Source organism: Nyctereutes procyonoides, unplaced genomic scaffold (assembly GCF_905146905.1).
Source record: "Nyctereutes procyonoides isolate TBG_1078 unplaced genomic scaffold, NYPRO_anot_genome, whole genome shotgun sequence".
Taxonomy (NCBI): domain Eukaryota; kingdom Metazoa; phylum Chordata; class Mammalia; order Carnivora; family Canidae; genus Nyctereutes; species Nyctereutes procyonoides.
The window spans coordinates 16721097-16745431 of record NW_026575043.1 but is presented as its reverse complement, the minus strand read 5'-3'; the positions used below and the strand labels follow the sequence as shown (position 1 = coordinate 16745431).

General features: G+C 35.1%; 1 protein-coding gene across 1 annotated transcript in view; it reads right to left on the bottom strand.

Moving 5' to 3' along the window:
* LOC129508221 (uncharacterized) overlaps positions 1-24335 on the bottom strand; it is a gene marked incomplete at its 5' end in the record, with an annotated part of 286519 nt that overhangs the window by 153820 nt on the left and 108364 nt on the right. The window lies entirely within an intron of this gene.

The window sequence follows — 24335 nt, the reverse complement described above, 5'->3', positions numbered from 1 at the left end:
AAAGAATTGTAAGAAGGAGGCTCTTAAGATGTTCTATCCCTCCAATTTTAATTTGATCAATGTATGGACTTCAAGTAGAACTCTACCAGTGGCCACACCACAGGGATGCAATTTACAAGCAGCAGCTGTGTCTGATCTGCTTTCTTACCCACATCCGGGTAGGATTCTCCATTATCAGCTATTTTTCTGGGATCGAGTTTTCAAAGAAACTCCTCTGCACCTCATATCAATGTTCTCATATTTTGAGAGTAGAAAATTCTGTTCTCTCTCTGTGCCCAGTATTTTCCACCTGAGCTTTCTTGTGTATGGTGCATGATTTATTTTGTATCAGAGTTTCTCAATCTCAGCACTACTGGTATTTTGGTTTGGCTCCTTCTTTGTTATGGGGGCTGCCCTGTGTTCTGTAAAATGTTTAGCAGCATTTCTGGCCTCTACCCACTAGATGCCAGCAGTACCTTCCACCTCTCCACCCCACTCCACATTTTGTGACAACCATAAATGTCTCCAAGCATTGCCAAATGTCCCCTGGGGGAATAAGACATCCCCACTTAAGAACAACTGTTCTAGGTCAAAATTTATTTGAGAAAAAAAAAAGGCCTCTTTGCAGGCAATAGGTCTTGTTCATCTTTGTTTTTTTTTCCACAATGTCTAACACAGGGCCTGAAACAGTGTACCTTCAATACTGTTTCTTAAATATACATCAATCATATAAGTTAACCTAACATCTTTTTAAGTATATACATATCATATATGATAAGTAGCCAAAGTCTGCTGCTTGCCTCTCCCCTTCCAGGAATTAAATATTATCATTGTCTGGCCCTTTGCAATTGCTCTTGTGGATATTTTTTTTAATGAGATTTCCATATTATTAAAGTTTTAAGACATGGACTCCATGTATGCATGCTTTAGAAAACTTGTTTTCCCTAAAGATGACCCAGCCAGCCTCTTCTCCCAAGTTGAGGTCTATGTGGCTCATGCATTTTGAGCAGCGATGGTTTCACTGTATTTTCTAGCTCTGCTCCTCCCAGTGCTCTGCCAAACTGAAGGCAGACACCAAAGAATGTCCCTCTTCAGGGAGAGTCCGATGAGTCAGGTGCCCCCTGTGTGAGAAGCCTGGCACTTTAGTCTATTGAGATGAGGGCCTTGTAAACAGTTAAAAGAACTTCCTTGAGTCCAAAACAGAATTTATTGATAGTGAGGTCAAGATCAAGATGCGAAAGAGAGAAGTGAAAGAAGTGGAATTACATTTTAAATATACCATTCGTTTAAAAGACTTGAAATTTAAATTTGCAGTGCAAAGCTGGTGGGTGGAGTAACAAATACGAAATCATGATAGAATGAATTTTTACTGTTTTTGCAGAACTTTACATATATTATATTGTTTATTACACACACACGCACACACACTCACACAAAACTGTTAAAAGAGCTGCCATTACCTCATTTGACAGACTTGGAAATTGAGACTCGAACAGATCAAAGAACGGGTGCAAATCAGCTAACCAGTAAAAAATCTGGAATTTAGACCCAGTTCTATTTGACCTCAAAGCCCATGTATTTAACCCTTCATTTACATCTTATGTGAGAACCATACTCCATTTTCTACTTATAGACATTTCTTTGAACATTGAACAATATATTCATTTTTTATTGCTTGCTGGAACACATTTCTACCAACTTGGACACTTAATATTCATTTAAGTGTTTTTGCAAGTGAGAAATCTGGGCAAGCATGGCCCAATCGGTTCCACTTCTTGAAGTCTTACCAGGCCAAAGTCAATGTATCAGACTGGGCTGCAGTTCTTGTCTGGGTCTTGGGATCCTCTTCCAGGCTTGCTGGTTGCTAGCAGAATTCATTTCCTTCTCACGCTTTCCTCAGGGTCCCCTTCAAGCCAACAACTGTGGGATGTATCCTGATGCTTTGAATTTCTCCAACTTTTTCTTCTACTTTCTCTTCTGCTTACCAGCCCAAGAAAGTTCTATCCTTTAAACGCTCATGTGATTACCTTAGAGTCACCCAGGTCATCTGTCTCCAGGCATGTACAGCTTCTGGGGATGAGTGTTTGGACATCACTAGGAAACAATGTTAGAAATCCTGCCTTCTAGGAGCAATCTTCAACACAAAGAAATTTATATTGCTGTATGTTAAAATGCAGTAATGCTGTGCATGTCCAGGTAATCAAGTCCCAACCAAAGAGATAGTCTTCTAAAAGTCTTCAACATTTTCTAGGACACCTGGGTGGCTCAGTGGTTGAGCATCTGCCTTCAGCTCAGGGTGTGATCCTAGGGTCCTGGGATCGAGTCCCATATCGGGCTCCCTGCATGGACCCTGCTTTTCCCTCTGCCTGTGTCTCTACCTCTCTCTCTTTCTCTGTGTCTCATGAATGGATAAATAAATTTTAAAAAAATAAATAAATAAAAGTCTTCAATATTTTCTTTGTTCTTATGTAAAATATTCTCTACTCTAAAACCTACCTTCTTATTTATAAAATTGTGTGTAGTAAATTCATATACATTAGATAATTATTAATGTACACTTCATATAATTATATACCTTATGTAACAAACTATTATACATGATATAAATGTGTACATAATACAATTCTTATCAAATTTTGACCATACTGTATATCCAGTTCTCATTCTTTTTTACATTTATATTTTTTCTTATTATTAAATATTCCTCAAAGTCTGATTTTTAAACACCACGCAATAGTATATCATTTGTTTTTACTTAATCAGCCCGCTTTGGTTGGATATTTACATCATATTGAACAAATTTTACAAAAAATCTTAATATTTATCTGTGCTTGCTTCCACAACAAGTATCTAAGATCAGGAATACTAAATTAAACACTTAAGATTCACAAAAAGAACTATCAAAATTCTATCTGCAGTTCACAATGTTTGAGAGTATCCAATTTACCCACATGCTTGCCAAAACAGACTCTCACCATATTCTTCAGTTTGGCCTCCTTGGTAGACAAAATTAACATTTCATTGTTATTTTAATTTTCAATCCTGTAATTCTAAAAAATGTGAACACTTTTATGTTTGCTGAGCAAGTATGCTTTTTATGCTGTAAATTGCCATTTCCCCAAATTTTTTTCAGTTGGAATATTTAACATTTTCTTTAGGATTTTTATCTTTCCATATCAAAGATGTTAACTCCTTTGCCTGGCACACCGGTTCAAAATATTTTTCTGTTTGCAGTTTGCATCATAATTTCTTTGAGGTGCGTGTGTGTATGTGCGATGTGTGTAAGATGTAGTCTTCATTCTTATATAATCATGAATACCAATGTTTTCCCTTTATTGTTTCTCTTTTTGCTTATAAGCTTACAAAATTTGTCCACACTAGATAGTCAAATGAAGTGTTACAGAAGCAAACTTTAAGTAAATAATTCCTATGATTCTTGCAGGATTTTCTTTCATATCTCCCCACTGCCATTCAGGTAAGCAACCAGGACACAAGGAGTCCTCCTAACATCACAGGGTTAGACGTGAAAATAAAACCAAGTTTCATTCCTCTCAAAGGACTCTTTCTTATTTCCCTTTTCTTTTCACTACTTTGCCAAGTCACCCAGACTCAAAATCTCCTCCATGAGTTTTCCTTCCCTAACTGTGACTCACAGCTAATCATTTGCCATTTTTCTCCTCTACCTTGTTTAGAAGATTTTATAGCCATTCCTTCCTCTTGTCAGCCATAAACCTGACTTCAACCTTCATCACTTTCCCCAAAGCACATGTACAGGCAAATAGACAGACAGATACATAGATTGATACAGATAACTGGTGACTTTAAACTGAAGCAGAAGTATCTTATACTTTCATTCCCAAATTTTTTATCATATAATAAGAAATCATGGGCTTCTCAGTGAGTCATAAAATATACACCTTAACTATATTTTACTTAAAACAATTTTTTCCCTTGATCCTCCTTCATATCTTCCATCCATATACCCCTAACACCTTTCCATTCCACTTGCTCCACATAACCCATTCATTTAATCAGATATATACATGTACACATATATGTAGACATGGGGACACACACACTGATAAAGGTATTGTTCACTGTTAGATACTACATATTCCTGACTATTTAACCTTTATCACTCAACAATATCTGATGGAAATCCCTTTGAGTCAATAATTACAGCTCTAATTTATTATGCTTAATGGCTGTCTAGTATCTTATATCATAAATGTAGCACAATTAATTTGACCATTCCCTACTCATAACATTCATTTGTCTTCATTTTTATATTCTTAACAAAAAGAATGCTACAACAAAATCTGTGTACTTGTATCCCTCCACACTAGTGCTTTTATTCCTGTGGATGAGTTTCCAGGGTGAGATTGCTGAGTCAATGAGTTCACATATTTTAAATTTTAATAGATGCTGTCACGTTGCTTTCCAAAAAACATCTATATACTTCCATAAGGAAATTGATTTTTTTGAATCCTTGCCACCAGTTGATCATCTTTGAATTATTAATTTATAGTATTCTTAGATTATGGTCAGAGAGAACAGATTCAATTATTGTATTTTGTATACATCTATCATCTAACAAGGTTATGTTAGGCTTTATATTCAGCTGTTGTGTTATTTGATGCATATACGTTATGTCATATTATATCTTTTTCATAAATTGTACCTTTTCTCACTATGAAATGTTCTTCTTTTACATTTCAGACCTGATTAAACCTTAAATGCCAACTTGCCTGATGTAGACATTGCTTCCCAAGACAGTTTTATTTTTGTTTTAATTTTCTGGTATCAGTTCATCCATAGACGTGCAACATTTCTTTGTCACTACATTATGCACGTTTACTATAAGTTGCAGGTTTTCTTTCTAACTCAGTTTGACAGTCTCTTTTACTGGGGGAATTATCATGTTATTAGAAATATTATATATTTTATTTCTTTTTTATTCACTTTGCTTTTCTATTTCCTCTCCTTTTCTGAATCTTTGCTGATTCACTTGGGATGATGTGTTCATTTCTCTTAGCCTTGCCTTCCTTAATGTATATGCTTTTCCATTCAACTATGATAACTTTATTTCTCTGTAGCATAGGCATATACAAAAAGGACAAAGTTAGGAGGGTACCACAGAGTGCCTGGTTCTAATAAAGGAGTGGTAAACAAAAAAACAAAACAAAACAAAACAAAACAGCACAAAGCTAGAGACCCCTGGCCAAAGGAAAGATATGAAAGTATATGTCCAAAGAAAGCATAAACATGTCCCATGAAAGAAGAGGCCAGGTTTTAAAAACCCAGCAACTTCTACCATTTGTTAACACCAGAGAAATAAGCTCTTCTCTGCCATCTACCCCTGGTCTGCCCCTGATTAGATCCTGAAGGAGTCAATAACCATAATTCACAAGATGGAGAGAAGTGGCAAAAGTATAATGCTCACAAAAGAATGTACCCAAGCTCTGCCTCCCTTCTCAATATTTAGGGCCAGCCTGAAGGAAACTGCAGGCAGGGTAAAGCCTTTAAAAGATGTTGATAACATTTTTTTTTTATTACTGGCCAGACTAGGCATATGAACCAGTAACTTCAGACTGGAGGTAGGGTGCTAATAAGGTCAAGAGAGGAATTATGGCTCATCACAGACTCCATTCATACAGGTACTTACCTCATCGCTCTAACTCTGCATGCCGTGTTTATGGTAAAACTCGAATAAAATAAGATAAAAACAGAGAAGGAGACAAACCATAAGAGACTCTTAACTATGAGAAACAAACGGAGGGTTGACGGATGGAAGGTGTGGGGTTGGAGGGAGTAAATGGGTGATAGGCATTAAGGAGGGCACTTGATGTAATGAGCACTGGATGTTGCATGCAACTGATGAATTACTAAATTCTACCCCTGAAACTAATAATATGCTATATGTTAACTAAATTGAATTTAAAATATTTTTTAAATTAATAAAAAGCATTTTTAGAAAAAAAATTAAGAATAAAAAAATAAAAGGCAAGGTCAATGACCACCGTACTCCTTGAAGACTTTAACATTTGAATCAGATGATGGTGTTACTGGCAACTCTGCTGTCACACACTCTGTGATTCTCCCTGGCTAAATCCAGAATATCTGAATCCAATATTATTACTTTTAAAATCAAAGTGCTAAGTGATAGTTTATGTATAACGATGTACATATTCTAATTTCATGAGTTTTGACAAACATGTAACTCCCACCACAATTAAAATATAAAGCATTTAGCATCACTACCCAAAATGCTCCTATATCCTTTGTAGTTGAGCCCCCATTCCCAGTGCACACATGCACACACATACACACACACACACACTCCTGGCAGCCACTGGCAACCACTTCACTGATTTTTAACACTACAGATTAGAATTCTGTTATAAAATTTCATACATGTGGAATAATACAGTATTTACTCTTTTGTGGTTGGCTTCTTCCAATAGTATTTTGATATTCATCACTCTTTTATTACTAATAAGTTGTTTTTTGACTGTACTGTAATTTATTAATTCATCTAATGATGGATATTTGCACGTTTCAAATTTTTGAATGTTGTGAGTAGAGCTACTATGAACACTCACAGTGAAGTCTCTTTGTGGACATATTTTTGTTTTTATTTGGGAAATATAGGAGTGGAATCACTGGGTCTTTGGTAAGTGTCTATTTCATTTAACAAGAAACTAACTACTGGTTTTCCAAAATGGTTGTGCCATTTTATACTCCTACCAGCAATGTATGCAAGTTTCCTCCAAGTCACCATCAACACTTGGTGTTGTTAGTTTTTTTTTTTTAATAATTTTAGCATATTAGTGATCATAAAGTGGCAACACCTAGTTTTAATTTGCATTTTCTGAAGACTGAAGGTCCTTTATAAACTAATTGGGCATTTCATCTATCCTTTTATGAAACTTTTAAGTCTTATAATTTTTAAGTGATTTGTTTTCTTATTAGTGAATTGTAAAAGTTCTTTATATAATCTGGATATAAACCATTTTTTAGATACAGGTACTGCAATTGGTTTCTCACAGTTTATAACTTGTCATTTATTTTTTCCTAATGGCAATTTGACTAGAAAAAGCTTACTTTTGTTGAAAGTAATGTATTTGTTTTTCTCTTAAAGTAAATAATTCCTGTGTCCTGTGGAGAAAATTATAAAGATTTCCCCTATGTTTTCTACTAGAAGTTTTTTTGCACTAGCTAGAACTTCCAGGATATAAAGAGATGAGATGAAACATTTTTGCCTTGTTCCTGATTTACAAAAGGACATATTTAATCTTTCTCCATTATGTCAGAGAAACATATGCTGTACTACTTAATTTTTTTAAAATATACTAAGATCTAATTTATTACCCAACATATGATCTACCTTACAAGCATTCTGTGTTTCCTTGAGAAGATATATGCCACTTTTTTTTAGGTGAACAGTTTTGTAGATATCAATAGTATTGTTCAGATCCTGCATATCCTTCTTGACTTCTTTGTTGTCTCTTTGCATTTCCTTAATGATTAATGATAATGAGTATCTTTGCATCTGTTTGTGTATCTGCTGGTCATCCATATATCTATCTTGGAAAATGTCTATTCAGATTATCTGCCCATTTCTTAATCAAATTGATTTTTTTTTTTTTTTGGCTATTGAGTTGTATAAGTTACTTGTATATTTTGGATGTAATCCTCTATCAAATATATGATTTGCAAATACTTTCTCCCATTTGGTAGATTGTAATCATTTCATTTTATGGGTGGTTTCCTTTGCTTTGAAGAAGCTTTTAGTTTAATGTAATCCCACTTGTTTGTTTTGTTTTATTTATTCATTTGTTTTGCTTTTGTTTCCTTTGCTTTTGGTACCAAATCCTAAAGTCATCATCAAGACCAACACCAAGGAACTCACCACCTATATATACTTTTAATTTTACAGTTTCAGGACATTTCATGAATATTTAATCTCTGTCATTAGGAATAAATTTAGGATTGTTATATCTTCCTAGTAAATTGCCCCTTTCATATTTGTCTCAAACTCTACTCTCAGATTTCTCATATAAGATATTAATGTGACCACAACAGTTTCCTTAGGTATAGCATTTCCATGGTATATTTCTGTCCTTTCACCTTCAAATTTTCAGTGCATCTCTCATAGACAGCATTGAGTGAAGTCTTGCTTCATTTAATTGACAGTCCCTGCTTTTTAACCTAATTATTTAGTCTTGAACATTTTATATAATTATTTATGATTGAGTTTGTCTACCATCTTGCTATTCATTTTTTTTCTCTGTGCCTTTTGCTTCTTTGTTCTTCTGCTGAGCCTCTTCTGTCTTCTTTTGGGTTACTTACGTGTTTTTAGTATTATATCTTATTTTCTTTATCTTTCATTCTTTCCTCTATTATTTTCTATTATTTTTGCATCTTTGAGATTGTTTTACTATTCAATCTAGGACTAATAGCATGGATCTTAAAGTTATCCATGTCTATTTATAGTCAAGAATATAGAATTTTATACTTCACACCCAACAGTTCCCATCGTCCACTTTACACTTCCCATTTTGTAAATATGGTAAACTAATAACAGTATGATTCCAGCTCCCACCTCCTCACCCTTTGAGCTATTGTTCTATGTATTTTATCAGTATGTAGTTTACAACCCCACCTCATAATGCCATTTTATTTTGTTTAATAGTTACATTTTAAGAAAAATATTAGACAAATGAGATCTTCATATTTACCTCTATATTAGCCATTTCTGGAACTTCTCTATTCTTCTATGTAAATCATCTTGTAATGTTTTCCTCCAACCTAAAGAATACTCTCTAGTTTTGTTTGTTTGTTTGTAGTGCTAGTCTGCTGGAGAAATATTTTTTTTTCAGTTTTCCTTCATCTAAAAATGTCTTCAAATAAACTTCAATTTTGAAGGACATTTTTGCTAGATACAGAATTCTGGATTGAAATTTCTTTCATCAGTAAATTAAATATGTCATTGCATTGATTTCCAGTCTCCACTGTTTCTGATGACAATGTTGGCTGTTTTTCCCTTGCATATAATGTTTTTCTTTTTTTCTTCCATCTCTTTTCAGAATTTTTACTTTTACTTTTGTGTTATTCAGTTTGACCATAATATTTTCTTTTTTAAATATTTTTTTAAATTAATCTCTACATCCAACATGAGCTCGAACTTATAACCCCAAGATCAAGGTTAAGAGACTAAGCCAGTCAGGCACCCAAACTATGATACTCTTAATACAAGCTTCCTTTTTTTTTTTACTTTTTCAAGGTTCACTGAGGGTATTCAACCTGTAAGTCAATATATTCCATCAATTTTGGGAAGTTTCCAGTCATTATTTTTTAATACATAGCTCTTCCATTTTATGACCTTCTTTTCCTTCTAAGATTTCCTTTACATGTATTAAAACCATGTGATATTTTTCCATGGTCTCTCAAGTCTCTCCATTTCTTTCTCAGCTTTTTCTTTTCTTACTTCATCTTGATTAATTTATTTTAATTCTTGGATTTTTAGTTCCAAAACTTCCATTTGGTTACATTGATTATAATTTCCATGTCTCTACTGGATGATCTAACCATTCATTAAGATCATATCTCCCTTTCCTTATTAGAAAGTAATTTCTTGAAATTTATACAAGTATTTATAGTAAATGCTTTTCATTCTAAATGTAATATCTGAATCATCTTGGGGTTATTCTTATTCACTATTTTCCCCATCTAAGATTTATGTTTTCTCGTTTCTTTGCATGTCTAGTAATTGTAGATTATATAATGTAAACTAGAGAAGGCTTTGGATTCTGTTGTCTTCCTTGGAAAAATTGTTGTGTTTTTTTCCCATTTACATTTGTTTGTTTTGTTTTTAGTATACAATTCAATTACTGGCAAGTCCCATTAAATTGGGTAGGCTTGAATTTACTTTTAGTTACAACCTATCTGTGAACAAACAAGGATTTCCAAGCCACTTTAACTCAACCTCAAAACCCTAACTCCTCTGCTGATCATGCTGAAACATGGTTCTAAGATTTTTATGGTTTCACATCTCACCATTAGGTCTTTAATCCATTTTGAGTTTATTTTTGTGTGTGTGTATGGTGTTTGAAAGTAGTCCAGTTTCATTATTTTACATATAGCTGTCCAGTTTTCCCAGCACCATTTATTGAGAAGAATCTTTTAACCACTGTATCTTCTTCCATCCTTTGTCACAGATTAATTGACCCTATAACTGTGGGTTTGTTTTGGGGGATCCTATCCTGTTCCATTAATCTATGAGTCTCTCTTTGCACCAATACCATACTGCAGCTTTGACCACTGCAGCTTTGTAGTATATCTTGCTGGAATTGTGATACATGTAGTATATCTTGCTGGAATTGTGATACATACAGTCTTATTCTTCTTAGGAATGCTTTGGCTACTCAGGGTCTGTGGTTCCATACAAATTTTAGTATTGTTAGTTTTAGTTTTTTTAAGAAATGTTGTTGGTATTTGGTAATGATTGTATTGAATTGTAGATTGCTTTGGGTAATATGGACATTTCAACAAAATTAATTCTTCCAATCCATGAGCATGTAATATCTTTTCATTTCTTTGTATCATCTTCAATTTCTCTTATTAGGGTTTTATAGTTCTCAGAGTATATGTCTTTCACCTTTTTGGTTAAATTTATTCCCAGGCATTTTACTCTTTTTGATGCAAATATAAATGTTCTTCATTCCTAACGTATAGATTTGGGGCATCTTAATTTGCTGTCAGATTGATATTGAAGATATTGAGGTATTAATATGCCTCTCCTAGTTTGAACTTCATCTCCATTCCAGTTCTAGTATCTCTGTTCTATTTTCAGACTCACCTAACAATACAGACTTCTGGGATTCCTTCTGCCTATCTCTGCTCTGTGTTCTATTCTGCAGACCCTAGCTGCTTCAGCTTCCCTGAATTCCAAGCTCTGTATCCTTAGTTCAGTGATGTTCTCTGTTAGGATTTCATTTCTCTGCTCTACAGTCAAAATATTGTGCCTCAGTAGAGAGGCAGGATTTGCCTGAAAATTTATTTTCTCTCAAGGATCAGGAAGTCTTTGCTTACTCATGGCCAATTCCCAGAACAGCTGCTTCATAACATTCTCTCTAATATAATAGTTGATTATAGCAGAAGAACTGGTCTGATATGAGCTACTCTGTCATAACTCAAATTGGACATTGCAATATTGTTTGTTTTTAATTAAAAGTATAAATGGATACATTTATCCATTATCCATTTACTGTTAAGAAGCTTTGTCATGGGCTAACTAGCACCCCTGTTTATGTGTTAGTAATACAAATACAGGTTAATTATTTAAAAAGTTCATTTTATTTTATGGAACTTCTATTCAATTAATTATCAGATCCTCTTATATTGAGAAAAGGACAAAGTGTTTATAAATAAGAATAACCTGCTGATGCCTTTGGAATGTGTCAGCTGGAATCACCTAGAAAAAATAAATGGAATAGTCACATTTTTAATAATGTATGAGGTGCATAAGGAAAACACTTGTCAAAACTGTATATTACAGTACCCTATCTATATATAAATGTATATGTTTATAAAAGTGTGTTTTCCCTGTGCTGTGCTAATCTTTTTCACTTGGCATATTTTTAATGGTTTTTCCAAATGACCTTTGTAAAATTAATCAAGGATCTGACACTATCCTTTGGAGAAATACAAAGAAAGAATGCTGATTATAATAACTTTTGCATGAAAACAGCCAGAAAATGACAAAACAGAGAAAACATTAATACCAAGAAAAAAAATAAGGCTTGAAAGTGGAACTAACTGAAAAATGTTGCCTTTTTGTCAGTAATATTTTTGTATGTCTCTGAAATTCCATTTTCCCTTTATTTTCTAGACCATTTCTTTATTACTTGAGATCAGGTAGATTTCTCAAAACAATTTACTAAGAAAAATACACCACAATTTTTCAAGAGCTCTAACAGTGAAAAGCATCTTAGATTAAACATTAATAAAATGTACAGAAAATATGTTTAAAAAATAAATAGAAAGAATCTAGAAAAATGTCTGCAATTAGATAGGATGGAAATCTAAAAAGAAATTAAATTTAGTTGTAATACATTTTCTATTCTTTGAGAAAATTACTACTGAAGTGAGAAATTTTTCCCCCTGTAATTTAAATGTTAAGCTGCCAGATGTGTGTCTCATGCTTGAAGAGTCGAAGCTTTGCATTATTTAGCATATTAAGAATCACAGAATTTTAAAAAGGGCTCCTTTATTGCCTCGAGGTTCTAATTAAGTAAACCTTAGCCTGGTACATTTAAAACTTGCAATACAAGAGATTTTGCTCTTTTTTCCCCCATAGTCAAGTCACAGCTATGCAATAAATATAGAAAATCTTTAAGATGATATAATTTTTCTTTTGCTTGAAGAATTAAAGCTATCTATTATTTTAAGAAGTTTTTAATAGAAGCCAGCAATCTAGAAGACAACTAAAGATTGGAAATACTTTTTAATCATTGCAACTTGCTTTCCTTATTTATACCAAAGTGTATGTGTTTCATAAAGGCAGTTCTGTTCTATCAATCTTACCCTTTCTCCCTCACTTCCACTGCTTCTGCTGTGGCCTCAACCATTCTCTTGTTAGACAAAGGCAATTCTAAGAAGAACCAAGATCATAGGTTTTGGATTGATATTATGTTTTTATGTGTTTCTGTATGTGTGTCTGTGTGAAATATCTGATCATACCACACTAATTAGTTGCTCTTTCAGCAGTTTGTGGAAAGAGTCTCAGCAGCTTATGTGAAAACCATAATCAGATGGAAGTTCTGTAGGCACACGACATTCATAAATCATACCCTTAAATACAGTTATTTTTGCCATTTTAGAAAATGTCAAAGGTGTCAACTCTGTCCAAATATACCGCTTAACAGTGACTATTTTAGTAAATTGACTTGAAATGCATTCAGCTAACTGACAGTTAAAAGCATATAATCTAGTTCACAGTACAAATGAACAGTTTAAAGGCCAAAATAAGCACCAAAGTATGAATTCTCAATGACATATTGCAGTGACCCTGGCGGCAGCCACAGACCACAATCTTAGCATTGTTTATCTACATCAGAAATAGATGCCTCAAATTTTTGGAATGTGATTTTTTTTAATATCTAGTTTCTAGTTAAGTGGAAAAAAGTTTTAACCACTTTTAAAAAGATCATCAATATCTATATGAGGATATAGTGAACAAACTAAAAATTACATAAATTCAAGCAATGAGTTAACATCTTTAGCTAGCAGCACGGTTTCAACCTATAAACACTAACTTCTCAGATGCTGCAAACATAAATAGATAAATGTTTGTCTAAATGTCAAGAAACAAGAAATTCTCTTCTCTTTCTTCATAGGAAGAACAAATAAGCAAACTGATTTTTAAATTTAACTGTTGACAAAGGGCAAGTATCATAAAATTGGAGGTTAGGTTTGGCTAGGATTATTCCCCCCAAAGTGCAAAGTGCTTGGTAATAGATAAAGGGCATATTTTATGAACTGATTTCTTAAAAGTGTTAAGAAGCTTAATGGTTTAATATTTGGGGATGTTTTAATATTATTGGCAGCAGAAATGGAACAAAACCATCTTTACTTTCACTTCTTTCCAAACCATTGTATCATAATCTGTCCACATGGAACTTCAACACATGTGACATTTGAGTACTACTTATGAATCTCAGCAGCTAGTTGATTGGTAATAATATATACACTTCATAAAGTATTTTTTCAGTTTTTAAATGCAGATTTCTGTATGCTACTTATTTACCTCAAACTATTTGATTAACCTTTTGCTGACACAGAACTGCAAATATTCCTGCCATGATATCAATCCAGCAGAAATCTCTGAGTATTTTGTCTTTGTAGGATAAAAATAAATTTATGCATGCATGCCTTGCCTAATAAAATATTATTGTAAGTAAGAGCAGAAATATATTTGGTTATTCTCTCTAAGAATAATTTTTAAACATCACCCATTTCTGCTATCCTTTTTTAAAAAAAAGATTTATTTATTTATTCATGAGAGACACAGACTGAGAGAGAGAGGCAGAGACATAATCAGGGGGAGAAGCAGGCTCCTCGCAGGGAGCCTGATGTGGGACTCAATCGCACATCCTGGGATCAGACCTCAACCAAAGGCAAGTGCTCAACCGCTGAGCTACCTAGGCGTCCCTATTTCTGCCATCCTTAAGAAGACTTTACCCTTTTAGGAAAATATTTTTCATGAAAGCATCTATTTTCCTTATTATTAAAAATATTAAACTCTCCATCTTAAGCACGATGAAAGAATTCAGAAATTTTATTATGTTTCTCATGAGCTTTCCTTGGTTACCATCAACTAACACTTTCACTGAATGTAGAATACTCAAAGCTATTTAGAATAAACACTTATTTTCCCCACTAGTAAGTCTCTAGTATTAAAAGAAAATTACAGGTAAGGAGAGAGAGAGTCACTGACCAATACCACAATTAAGCAGGATATAGATATAAATGTGGATGTATCTAATATTATGGTAATCAACTCAATAACACAAGGGTGATTTAGTGAGTACCTAATATATATATATTTTTTGAAAGAGAGAGAGAGAGTGCAAGTGCACACAGGGTGGGAAGGGCAAAGGGAGAGGGAGAGAGAATCTTAAGCAGGCTCTAAGTCCAATGCAGAGTCTAACTGTGGGCCTTGATCTCACAACCCTGAGATCATGACCAGAGCTGAAATCAAGAGTCAGACACTTAACTGATGGAGCCATCCAGGCACATATACATATATAAAACTCTTTACATAAATTATCACTAACCCTCAAATGGGCCTGCTACCTCCCCTTCATAAGTGAAGAAACAAGATTGAGAGTTTAAGGAACTTGACAAGAGACATTAAATTATAAGAAAATAGGCCTGAATTTAAACCTGACTCTAATACCGTAGCTCTATCCCCCACCACCACCACTGAATTTGCACTGATTTGAATTATCTCCATTGATTAATTTTTTGTTCATTTCTGGTGGTAGACAGAGATTATGGCTAGTTGTCACAAATACAAATAAAAATAGAATTTTGACTCAACCCCCTACAACTTTTACTTGTTCATGCTAGAAAGGGAAGAAATAACAAAGCACTGAAGAAAATAATAGTGATTGCTACATTGTTGAGTTCAGACTCCATATCAGGCTTTATAGGCTTCAAAGTCCCAAGTTAAATACTAATTCAAGATTCTTCTCTCCAAGTGTTTTGAAACACTTTGATGAGTACTACATTTTGCCAATTCAAGTTTTACTACTTTCCATGAGGACATCATGTTAAGTGAATTTAACCAGTCAAAAAAGAGCAGAGACTGTATAATTCTATGTATCAGAAGGACCTACAATAGTCAAATTCATAGGGAGAGAAAGCTGTATGGTTGTATGGTTGTTGCCTGGGACTGGGAGAGGAAGGGAATGGGGAGTCAGTGTGTAATAGGGACAGAGGTTCAGTTTGGGAAGATGACATAGCTTGGAGATGGATATGGTGGTGATGGTTGCATGACACTGTGAAGGTACTGAATGTCACTGAAGTATACAGTTTATAAGGGGTTAAAGTGGTAAGTTTCATGTTATCGTTTACTACAATTAAAAGCATTTTTCTGCTTCCATATTTTTCAAGTCTAAAAAGATATGCTAAGAAACTTTCAAAATGCTATGGGATCCTAAATAATAACAAAGGCTTCTGGTTAGCATCAAATGACTTAGACTTATTTCTCCCTTTTCCTTCCTTCTAAGGATAACTATTACCCCCAGAAATCATGTAAAAGGCAGTCAAGAGAGAATTCTGAAAGGTGTAATGAAGAAGGAGAAGTAATTATAGACCCCAGGACCAGAGCTACAATGTAGGGCAAGGCAATTTTATCCCACCCTCCAACCACCCAACAGAAGACCTAGACCCAGCATCTTCAAATACATCCCATCAGCAGATAGTGCTTTAGATAGACTCATTCACCTACCTTTCAAAAGAAGTCCCACCAACAGCATCAAGTGAGTCCAGTAGCACTGGAGAGGAGGATAAATTGGAAGTCAGACTGGCATGAGCATCCAGGGGATACACTCTCCTCCCCTGCTGCTTGTGACAGCCCTCTCTGACCAAGACACAACAGGTAGCTGAGTGGCACTAGAAGGCAGATCCTGTTGCTACTAGTGACTGGATTAGGAAGCCTCTTAACATCCTGAGGCAGGAACTTTCTTTTCCCACCCAGAGCACCAGGTGCCTAGGCCTGGAGAAGCTCCTATCTTCCCAGGGGTTACCGGCAGGATCTAGTGGGAGCCCTAGATGCACAAGGTAAATAGTGGAGATCAAAATAGTACAACATTTTTCAAGTGCTGAAAGACAAATATTGCCAACCACAAATCTTATATCCAGTGATTATCCTTCAGGAAAGAAAACAGAATACATTCAATAACCTATCCTTAGAAAATGGCTAAAGGAATCTCCTCAAACATGAAATAATGAAGGAAATGATAAAGGAAGGAATTTTGAAGTATCTGGAAGGGAAAGAGAAAAATGGAGATCATAAAATGTGAGTATATATTCTTGTTTCCCCTATATGTATCTTAAATCATATTTGATGATTGGAAACATAATAACACTGTGTTACTCAGGACAATTATATTTAAAAGTGGGGAAGGTAAAGGGACTTCAGTGGAAGTAAGATGTCTTCACTTGACTCAAGCAGGTAAACAATTAGAAACTATGATAAGTCACATATATACATTGCAAGACACAGAGCAACTACTATGAAAACTACACAAAGAGATACATTCAAAAACCAAAAATGAATCAAAATGGAATTCTTAAAAGTGTTCAAGTATACGTTGGAAGTAAAGAGGAGCGGAGAAATAAAAAATAAGGAATAATGAAAACACAAGTTTTAAAAACAACAGACTTAAGCCCTAACATATCAATATTTACCTTAAGTGTAAATGGTCCTACTCCCTTCTCATCAAATGATAGCACTATTAGACATAAAATCAGCAATGATATAGAAAATTTGAGCAACACAATCAAGAAATGGTATCAATTTAAACACACACTCTACCCAACAACAGCTCAATATACTTTTTTTTTTTCAAATGCCTATGGATCGTTCACAAATCTATCCTGGGACATAAAAGAAACTTCATCAAACTGAAGATAATTGAAATCACATAGAATATGTTCTCTGATCATAATGAAATCAGACCAGCAATCAATAACAGAAAAACAAGGGGAAACCTTTAAGCTCTTGGAAATTAAACACACTTCTAAATTATCTGTGGGTCAAAGAAGAAATCTCAGAGGCAATAAAAAAATAGAACTGAATAAAAATGAAGATCAACTTTTGTGAGATTCAGCTAAAGTAATGCTGAGAGGGAAATCTATAGCACTAAATGCTCACGTCAGAGAAAGGAAAAATCAATAATCTAAGATCTTTCCTCAAGAACCTAGAAAAAGAGCAAAATAAAACCAAATTAAGTATATGGAAGAAAATAATAGTGATTAGAATAGAAGCCAACGAAATTGAATTCCAAAAATTGATTAAATTAATAAACTTCTAGCAAGATGACAAAAGACAAAAAGAGAGATGATACAATTCACCAAAACCAGGAATTAAGTAGAATATTTTTACAGATACTGCATCCATTAAAAAGGAAAATAAAGGAATACCTTGAATAACTTTTTGCTCATGCATTCAACAACTTAGAAGAAATGGACCAATTCATCAAATACTAAGAATAACCAAAACTCATCCAAAATGAAATAGATCATCTGACTAGTCCTACAGCCATTAAATAAACTGAATTCACAATTTTGAAACCCCAGGCCCAGATGGTTTCCCTAGGCAATCCTACCAAAAAATACAGAAGAATTAATACAAATTGTACGATTTTAATCTCTTCTGAAAAATAGAGAAGGGAACACTTCCTAATCATGTAATGAGGACATTATAATCCTGGCACCAAAACCAGGCAAAGTGCATCAGCAACAAATGTACAGACCAATATATCTCAGAAACTTAAAAAATCCTCAACAAGGGTTACCTGGATGGCTCTGTCCGTTAAGTGTCTAACTCTGAGTTTCCTCTGAGGTCATGATCTCAGGTTGTGAGATCACCCCTTTAGGCTCCTTATTTGGCGTGGAGTTTGCTTAAGATTCCCTCTCTCGGGATCCCTGGGTGGCACAACGGTTTGGCGCCTGCCTTTGGCCCAGGGCGCGATCCTGGAGACGCCGGATCGAGTCCCACGTCGGGCTCCGGGTGCATGGAGCCTGCTTCACCCTCTGCCTGTGTCTCTGCCTCTCTCTCTCTCTCTCTCTCTCTCTGTGTGTGTGTGTGTGACGATCATAAATAAATTTTTTTAAAAATTAAAAAAAAAGATTCTCTCTCTCTCTCTCTGCCCTCCCCCCCAAAAAAAAATCCTCAATAAAATACTTGCAAATTGAATCCAACAGTGTGTGAAAAGAATTACACAGCCTTACCATATAGCTACAGTAATCAATACCATGTGGTATTGGGATAGACACATAAATCAGTGGATTAGAACAGAGAAGTCAGAAAAAAGTTCAAGAAATATGCTCAATGGCTGATTTTTAAGAAAAGTGCAAAAACAAGTCAACAGAGAAAAGATATCCTTTTCGACAAATGGTGTTGGAGAAACTAGACATCTGTTCAACTGTTCTCAAAGAAAAATGATATTAATAAAATGAAAACTGACCTGAACCTCATTCCTTATATTAAAAATAACTTGAAATGGATTATCTTCTTGAAAAAAAATAGGACAAAATATTTAGGGTCTTGGGCTAGACACAGAGTTTTTAGATCTGATATTAAAACCTTGAACCATAAAAGGCGATTGATAAATTGAACTTCATTAAAATTCAAAGTCTCTACTCTATGAAGGGCTCAACTGTGAGGATGAAAATGAAAGCTGTAGATTGAGAGAAAATGTTTGCCAACCAACATATTCAAGAACTATTGGTTTTATCCAGCATAGCATGCATTACAGGGAAAACATCAAAATGACAAACTCGTGGTGGTGTCTCCAACAACTAGTTCACTACACTCAGCTAAAACTTCAATTCAGGGACACCTGGGTGGCTGTGTGGTTGGGCATCTGCCTTCGGCTCAGGGCATGGTCCTAGAGTCCCAGGATCGAGTCCTACATTGGGGTCCCTGCATGGAGCCTGCTTCTCCCTCTGCCTCTGTCTCTGCCTCTCTCTGTGTGTCTCTCATGAATAGATAAATAAAATCTTAAAAAATAAGTAAGTAAGTAAATAAATAAATAAATAAATAAATAAATAAATAAATAAATAAAACTTCAATCCATTGTAATTATTCACACACAAGATGCCTGGTATCTACAAGTCTTTTGGGGTGGGGAAGATGTCATATTATAAATCTGAGCAAAAGTAAAGGAAGTATAATTAGTTATGATTTAAAAAGAAAATGCTATAATGTCTTTAAAAACTGATGGCACCTTTTAAATACTTGGCCTTAGGAAGTTTTATGTGCATTTATGCATGTATGTGGGTGTGTTCATGTAATTGATACCATCATAATGCTGGAGAAGACATGCTTGCTGACTAAAGTAAGACACCAGTCTAATTGTAGAGCAACTAACTAATAAGAATTTATTTGAAAAGAGAGGATGGATAGAACGAAAGGAGAAATATTTGTGATTTAGGGTTTCGTATTATTGTTTTTCACCAAATTCTGTTTGCACAACCTATGTCTCTCCACTACACTACAGGAACCATCCGTGCCTTTAAAACTAGCATTGCACCTTCTATAAGTTTATTCAACACACGTCAAAACCATTGCAAGATTTTTCTCACTACAACTTAAAACCTACGAACTTCTAAATGCTCAAAATCCTAGTGAAATAGCTAAGGTCCAGTGTTCGTTTAAGAAGCAAATAATCTAAAAAAAAAAAAAAAAAAAAAAAGCAAATAATCTTACCCAAACAGTAGTTGGGGTTTTGCAAATAAAGGTGGGTCAAACTCATCACCTTCTAGCAATAAAAATATTCCAGGACCATGTGTTATGTATGGTGTCACAAAGCACCAAGTCCTTCTATCACCCATTGCTAAGTTGTCAGCAGTTGAGAACAGACTGATTTCTCTAAGAAATGAGTAGAATTCCAAGAGACTGACTTTCTCCAACTTCACGCCAAAGGAAATATTGTTTGACTCAAAATCCTATTTTCTAATTTATATTTCCTGTTTCTTATTCCATGGGGATTGTCTAATTAGACTAAGTGGATCATTGTGAATAAAATTGCCATCTCTTTCTAGCATTTTTGATTCTAATTGTTTCCACTTTGAACAAAGTCAATCATCTGTTCATAGGAAGTCAGACAGTGGAGGTAGGTGAACTAAATGAGTCAGACCATTAAAGTGTTCAAAGCCAGACTCATGTTTAGAAAGAGTTAATGAACCCATTTATTCATGCTATGACTCACAATACGATTTATTTTTCATTTCCACTTGTAGTTTCTCCAGTTTGCAAAGGATGGTACTGGACCAAAGGAAATGTTTCCTGCTAAGGACTTGCACAGAGAGCCTATACCATGTCTTCTAAGGAGAAATGTCTATTTGTGATTCCACTTACAAGAAGCATCTAACATTGTCAAACTCAGGGAACTGGAGAGTAAAATCATGGAGGGATGGGGAAATGGGTGGCTGTTAATCAAAGGGCATAAAATCTCATTCTCCAAGATGAGTACATTCTAGAGATTTGCTGTACCCATCAGCCCTATGATTAACAACAATGTATTGTACATTTATTAAGAGGGTGGCGCTCATGTTATTACCACAATAAAATAATATTTTAAAAATGAAAATACCAGCAGTTAAAATCAGTTCTATAAACTATAACAATTGTAAAGCCATGTCAGAGGCTACTGCTTTGTCATGTCTGAGGAGCAGATTCTCCTCATCCATGGTTTCTCACACCATAATTCATTTAGTACATTTTACTGCCACAGTTTCTTATTTCTAGCTTGTCCAAGACTGTCCATCTAGATTTTGGGTCTTCTGGGAATGCTCTGGTCAAATAGTGAGACCAAAGACAAGTGTGTCTTATCCCAGGTCTACAGGGATCCTTCCTTCCTAAACCACTACTCCTAAGGCTTTCTAGAAAGGTTCAAATTTTCCCAACCTGGTTAACTGTAGAGAACTATGATATTATTTGTCATCAATATCCACTTCAGCAATATCATTTTGTAAGGATATCTTGAGGCCCTGAGACCCCGCAGATTAAATAAGAGAGATTGGTCAAGGAAAAACCAGATTATTTTTGTGGATAGTACATTTGTTTGAGCGATTGCTGAATAGACAAGGTACCTGCATTTGTCAACCTATTTCCCATAACAGAAGGAACACACACACACCGCACACAACCACAAAATGGTATGTGTATCTGGAGGGAGGAGTAAGTATTGATTACCTCTGCATTAAAGACCACAATCGGCAAAGTATACATCCTGAAAAACGCTTTCAACTATTTCAAAAAATATAAAAGATATTATCAAAAATGACTTTGTTAGCGGCTCCTAAAGTATTGATAACTTGAAGAGTTTCGCAATGGCCTATGTCGACGGAGTGGGAAGAATGACAAGCCACTTCCAATGGTAACGCAACTCAGTTGCCCTTTTTTGTTTCCTCACTATGCTGTTTCATAGCACAGGTACAGAAAGAAAACAGAGTGTGACGACTATATGAGGCCAAATAAAACGGTGAGGGTGTAAAATGTCCTGAAAACACAAGCTGTAATCTGCAGTTGTCAATCGAATCCACACACACTCTGTAATTAAAAACATACTGGAATAGGGTGGCAGGCACAGATTTGTACTTTTTCCCTAAACTTTCATTTTGATCATTCACATGTGACATGTTCATTTTTATTGCCGTTTCCTTAAAAAAAAATTTTTTAAATGGGTAGCTTCAACACCCCCCCAATTTTTTTTTCAACCCTTCCAAGCAATTTTTCAGTTTTTTTTTTCTCACAAAAGAAGGCAACACAGCAAAGATTCTAACCTGCTGGAAACGTTTTAAGCCCATCTCGTCTCTCTGTCCCCCAGATCCTTTTGACACACCCGCCTCCCTCCTTCCTTAGTGTTAAACTGCTTCTCTACTTCCTTTACATCAGTGGGAACACTTCCCTTATGGGCGTTGGGAGCTCTCGGAGGGGGCAGGGGCTGCCCTGCAGAGGAAATGACAAGCTGTGAAATGTAAAAGAACAATTCCTCCCACATGTTCTTTGCTCCTGGAGCGGCGAGGGCTTGTCAGCTAGCATCACTTTGGAATCAGGCAGGACTCTGCGCCTTAGTTCTGTCAAAACTAATTTACAATTAGAGACCTGCACGACTGTTTAAAGCTTTCTCAATTCCAGGGGTATTCTGAAATGACTTTGAGATTGAAGTGGATCAGACCAGAAACCATTGTAATTAACTACAGTGGATGTGAAATATGCTCACAAAATAAGATGAGGCTGAAAACACATTTTTATTTTATTTATTTATAACATAAATATATATATTTATATTTATATGTTTATATATATTATATATATATATATATAAAATTCTTATTGCATCTCCAATTAACAACATGTCAGTGGAACTTTCCCAGCTGAGCCTCACTTTGAGGACTTTAGTGTTGCAGCTATTGAAAATCTTACTTAGTTTATAAATTGCAAAATGACAACTTCATTGATAAGAAGGAAGGAAGGAAGGAGAAAGGGAAGGAAGGATTGATTTATCTTGACCATTTGACACTTTAAAAAAACATTTAAGGGACACCTGGGTGGCTCAGCGGTTGAGGGCCTGCCTTTGGCCTGGGGCGTGATCCTGGAGACCTGGGATCGAGGCCTACATTGGGCTCCCTGCGTGAAGCCTGCTTCTGCTTCTCCCTCTGCCTGTGTCTCTGCCTCTCTCTCTGTGTCTCTCATGAATAAATAAAATCTTTAAAAAAATAAAAATAAAAAACACTTAAATCATTTTAAAATGTTTTATAGCATTTTTATGATTTCAAATATTTTGATGCATTTCCCTGCTGTATGAAGTAAAGGCATCTTCAAATTGCAGGTTATTAGCTATTGATTGATGCTGATCAATCACTTTGAAACATACTATAAGTCCCTAAGGTTCAATTTTGGATTCAGATAACCAAGCTGTACTCACACAATCTGAAGATCAAGAAACCCAAAAGAGTAAATGTCGTGTCTAAAAACTGCCTCAAACATCGCACCCAATGGTGGGTCTAAGTGGCCATTCCAAGTCTGAAAATCTAAGCATACTTTGTAGAAGCACCCATTCCTTAAAAGCTAACTGAGTGAGCAGAGATACACCTAACGGGAAATTCTTTGGGCAGTCTCTCGGCAAACTCTACTCAAACTGTCAAAAGCAAAGTCATATAAACCACTTTCAAATATCAGATTCATATTTCTCCCATAGAAACAAAGCAACTATTAATTTTCAGATTACTGACTAAAAATATATACCAGAAGCCCAGATGGAGAGTAGGTGAAGGTCCATAATACTGGAATTCAGAACAAGGATCCATGGACAAGCTGGCCACTAGAGCTTAATGTGTTCACTATTTATTAAGAGACCTACTGTATGGGTGATCAATTTTATACAAGTCTTCATATTATGTTCCCTGAAGACTTTAGGCCACTGTTTTCTTATGTTCTCACTGCTGCTAGTTAATTTGCCCTCCTCCTGCCCCTACTCATGACTTAGATTGGACAGTATAGTGTATACTGTACTACAAGGCCCTCTCACTAGGCCACTGATTACATTGCAAAAATAGAACCACACATTCATGGCCAGTTATTTTCTGGCAAAGGGGTAAAGGCAAGTCAGAGGCAAAAGAACAGTCTTTTCAACAAATGGTGTTGAAGCAATTAGACAGTCATACGTAAAAAGAAAAACAAAAAGCAAAAAACCTTCAACCTTAACCTCACAGTTTATTGAAAAGCTAAATCCAAATTGGATCATCAATCTAAATAAAATGTAAGCTATAAAACTTTCAGAAGAAAGACATGGCAGAAAATCTTATGATCTAGGATTAGGCAAAGAGCTCATAGTTATAAGTTCAAAAGTACAATCCACTGAAAAAATTGATAAATTGAATTGAATTTTGATTTTTTGAAATTCAAATCTTGGGATGTCTGGGTGGCTCAGCAGTTGAGCACCTGCCTTTGGCTTGGGGAATGATCTCAGGATCCTTGGATTGAGTCCCACATCGGGCTCCCTACATGGAGCCTGCTTCTCCCTCTGTCTGTGTCTCTGCCTCTCTCTGTGTCT